Genomic DNA, 4,995 nt, shown 5'->3' with positions numbered 1-4,995 from the left:
GTAGGATCAAATGAGGATCTAACGACGCGGCGGCACAGGCATGGCAAGGGTTTGGTGCTGGCGGCTTACCGGAGCTCCGGCGAGGCACAGCGAGGGTTCGCGGCGGCGTTGTCGAGGACGAGGAGGCAGAGGGTGGTTGCGGCGGAGCTTGGGGTGGAGGAATTCAACGGCGGCGTTGAGCTTCTGTGGCGGCGGACTCCGTCCAAATTCCGGCGGCCTCGGGCTTAATTGGAGAGGGGAAGGTGTTGAGGCGAGTGAGTGAGATGAGAGGAGGGCAATGGTGTGAAAGATTGGTCCCGGGGCAGCCTGCTTTTATAGTGGCGAGTGGTGGCCGAGGGGTGCGGGGCAGGTCGACGGTGTTGGGATGGCTACGGTGGGCTAGCGTCACGGGCGAGGGTGCTGCAGTGTTGGCGACATCGAGGCGGTCACGACGAGCGTCAGCGCACTGAAAACGGAGTACGGGAGCATGCTGGCGACGTCCTGTACTGGCGGTACGGGGGCGGACGGTCGGCGACGATGGCGTCGTCCACACGGCTTGCGAGGGCCAATGGGCGTGTCCACTGCGTTGCTGACGTCGAGGGGAAGCTGCAGGTGAAAGGAGAGGTCGAGGGGAGCACTGAGTCGACGGGGCGAGGTGAGGCTCTGGCGCGCTCCGGGGCGTCACCATGCGCGTCCTGTCGCGCATGGGCGTTTCTGGGCGCGTCTGGGCACGCGGCTGCTGGCGTGTGTATGCGTCGGTTTGACCAAGGGAGGGCAAGGGCTGGTCCAGGAGAGGTGGAGGGACGTCCAGGACATGGAGGTGCAGTGCTGAGGTGAGAGGGGAGAGGAATGACATGGGGTGGCCATGTCAAGCCACGGCATGGTCATGCCCGTGTCACTTTGGTCAAGTGGAGGTGATTGTAAGTGGTGGCATTGGTGCAGTGAGGTGAGGGGAGACTCCAGAGCAGCAGGGATGGTCAGGGTTGGACCTGGTCCAAACCAAAAATCCAGCATGGGCACATATTTGGTTTGTGCACACAAGGTGTTTGTGAATATGGCCGAAAGAGAAAAGTTTTCAAATTTTGAAAATTCCTTTGGTGGATCTCATTCATATATTCATAGAGATGGAATGGTGGTGGTGGTGTTCATTTTGGTGAAGATTTGCAAAGTTTCAAAAATTGGATCATCTTCTCTTTAATTCAAAGTCTCCACTTGGCAATTCTTTACTGGTCAACCTGGTCAACTTCAGCAGGGGTGGTCAACATGGAAGTTGTTGACCTTGACATGGTCTTGGATGACATGGTCATAGTTGACCAAGTTTGGTTGAAGAAAAGTCAAAACCAGGGGTGCAAAGTGGTGAAGAAAATATAAAAGTGACATATGACCATTATCATATGTGAATTGAATTTGAGATTTCCTTTGATTGGATTCTTGTTTCTTTGATGCAATTGTGTTTGTTTATCATATATAAGAGTTTTACAAACAATAGATCAAGCAATGGTGGCCTTTGGTGAAGATTTGCAAAATTGGTCTTATGTGTATGTGAGTGAAATTGGGATTATCTCACCATTTGATTTCTCTCCATTTGATTTGACTTTTCTTGACTCTAATGTGGTTCTTATTAGTTTAGAAACATTTTCCAACCATTGAAACCAATTCAAATGGTCTTGCTCAAAGATTTGCAAAAATGGCCATAACACATAAGAGGTGATGTGTCAAATTTCGATATTCTTGTTAATTGTTCATCTTGCTTCCCTTGGGCATGGGTTAGGGGCACTTTAGTGTTATATTAGGTTGAGAGATGGTTTCACATCCTTTGGTCAAGGTTTAAAGGCATAGATCAAGAATTGGGTATTATGGCTATGTGTCACATATGCCTCTATGCATATGTTGCATTTGAGTTTTAATTTGACTTGGCTTGACCCAATTGGTGTTGTTGAGTGTTGAAATGGTATATAGGAGTGATCCCACCATTCACCATAAGTCTTAGGGTCAAGATTCTTAAATTCACAAATTTGCTATTTTACTCCCATATGCCTCTATGGCATTTTTAGTTTCTTTTTAATTTCTTTGGAAACCACTTGGAATTGGTTTGATAGGTACTAGGTAAGGTGTATGAGGATTTTCCAAACCTCTAAGCAAAGTAGAAAGGCTTAGGGTAAAGTTTTATAAATATAGCCCTAGGCACATATGCCTCTTTCTTATTTAATTTCCTTTTTATTTTAATTTAACTAGGGTGGTGAAAAGAGGGGTGAGGTTTAGGGTTTAGTGGGGTTCACAATGGTTCACCACCATTTAGCATAAATAATAAAGGTAGGGTTCAAGATTTACCTATTAGGGCTATATGCCCCCATATGTCTTTTATTTTATTTTGGGTTTCTCAAAATAGATCCAAATGATTTTTGGAGAAGATTAGGGTTTAAGGTTTTTCTTATTTGATTTCTTTCTCTTTTATTTTATTGGGTTGGTGATCTTCACTTGATCACTTTAGGGTTTTAGGGTTTAGCACATAAGCATAATAACACTCATCATGGCAAAACACAAGATTTAAACAAGATCTATATGTATCAATCTTATTTTAATAAAAGTTTTTGTTGGTTCCAAAATTTGGAACTAGGGAAATTCATTTTGTTTGTTTTGAAATTTTTGGGTTGTTACAAACCCTTCCCCCTTAAACAAATCTCGTCCCGAGATTTTAAGAAAAGTTAGGTTCCTAAGAGAGATTGAGCATTTTATTAACAGGAAGACATACTTGGCATGGTCTGGGGTGCTTCCTGAGCTTCGATGCATCATGTGGTAGAGACGGCCGTTGTTGTTGTTCTGGTTCCTTCTACTCGCGGGCAGCTGTTGCTGAGCAGGGGCAGCGGTATTGGCGGCAATCCTGGCAAGCTTCTTGGGGCACTCATTGGAGAAGTGACCCACAACTCCACATTCATAGCAGTTGACGGTGGACTTGTCTTTGGGGATTACGGGGGTAGCATTGCTTCCAGTCCTTGGGGCAGTATTGGGGTTGTTGTTGTTTCCATTGTTGTTGTTGCTGTTGGGGTGGGTGTTGTTGTTGTGATTGTTGTTGTTGTTGCCTCCGGGCTTCGGGGGTCCTCCGTTGTTGTTGGTGTAGTTGGGGCGATAATTCTGAGTGGTTGGCTTGTTGTATCTTGGGGTGAATCCTCCAGAGGAGTGGTTGCGGTACTTCTGGTTATGGTGGGGTCCATTCTGGTTCATCATTCTGCGCTTGCGGTTCTCATTGGCTTGATGTAGCTTCCCTTCCATCTGTATGGCTGAGTCCACGAGGGCTTCTAAGTCAGCGAACGGAATGTTCACTAACACAGTCTGCATCTCGTCGTGCAATCCGTTCAGAAATCTTTCCTTTCTCTTCTCATGGGTGTCGGTCTCATCCGGGGCGTACCTTGACAGAGTTAGAAATCTGTCGCGGTATTCCACCACGGACATTCTTCCTTGCTTCAGTTCACGGAATTCATCTCTCATCTTTTTTATCAGTCCTTGGGGCACATGGTATTTGCTAAATTTCAGCTTGAAGTCTTCCCATGTCATCATCTGTCCTGCATTCATGGCACGGGTGCTGGTCCACCAAGCTCTGGCTGGTCCTGCTAAGTAGTGCGTGGCAAACAGCACTTTCTCTGCGGCTTCAACTTGGGCAACTTCGAGGTTGTTCTCCATGGTCTGGAGCTAGTCATCAGCATCAAGGGGCTCTTCAGTCTTGTTGAATATCGGAGGGTTGGTGTGCTGAAAGTTCTTCAGCTTCGATCCAGGGTGATCGTGGTTTCCATGGCCTTGATTGTTCTGAGCTATCTGTTGCAGTGCAGCAATGTTTGCTTGGCGCTCAGCTCTCTCGACTTCTCGGTCGGCAAGCAGGGTTTGTAGCAGTTGCATCATCGCGTTGTCGGTGCGATTAGGAGGGGCCATCTGAACATTGATGTAGATGATAAGATAAGAGGGAAATTTCTATGGTTTGTTTTGTTAAGTTTAAAAAAGTTCATAACTTAAAAATTTGAGTAGTGTTGCGGGGGTAAAAACCAACAACACTTTTTCATTCATCCAAGCATCACACATTACGAATCTAACACACCGTTGGTTTGAAGAACCATTCATCGCTCTATGATACAAGGGGATCCTGATACAACTCACACCTACTTAAGTGCTGGGGTGATACTACTCTTCCGGGTGGATTCTTCTTCTTCACGGGTGAGGTGCTTGGCGAGAGGCGAGGGCATTGTCCAAATCCCTGCGGGTTTTGTACTGCCTGAAGTCCTGAGGTGCTTCATAGGGGTTCATCTTTGGTTGGGGTGGGGGCATGGTCATCGGTCTTCCCATGGAGTCATGTCTTGGGTAGTAGATGAAACGAGTGTTCTTGATCTTGTCCTCATTTTGTCCACACAGACGGGAAACTGCTTCTTGCATAGCTTTGTCTAGTCCTTCCTTCCAAGTGTTTCCCGTTACAGAAAACCATATGGTTTCCCATACCGGGGCATCAAGCTTCCTTCGTAGATCAGTAGAAATGTCCCACTGAGGTGGTTCTCCTAACTGAGCCTTGAGGGGTATTCCGAAGAACTCGGGATACGGGTGTCCTAGATAGTCCACTAGTTGCTTCAACTCCTTTTCGAACCTTGGGTCGCCTCCGGAACCAAGCTGATAGGACTCCCATTGGTACTTCATCTGTGAACAAAGAGGAGGAGTAAATTTAGAGAAGTAGTCAGGTGTGCAAAATTTTATGTAGGCTTGCAAAGAAAGCAGAGTATAGATTCCTCATCTTTTTGAAAAAGGATCTCAAGGATAAGGGTAAGAACAAGTTTTCACAAATATGCACTTCATTGGTTTTTGAAACTAAGTTTTTCAGACGTCTATTCTAACTAGGGTCTCCTAAGGTCAACAATGGCTCTGATATCAACTTGTCAACACCCGGATTTTTAAGTCCAGATGCCTATTATGACATTCCTCGCAATCCCAGGAATATTGTTTTTGCGAGACATAATAGATTGATAGCACAACACATCATTC

Source organism: Lolium perenne, chromosome 5, assembly GCF_019359855.2.
Source record: "Lolium perenne isolate Kyuss_39 chromosome 5, Kyuss_2.0, whole genome shotgun sequence".
NCBI lineage: Eukaryota > Viridiplantae > Streptophyta > Magnoliopsida > Poales > Poaceae > Lolium > Lolium perenne.
This window is presented reverse-complemented; position numbering follows the sequence as displayed.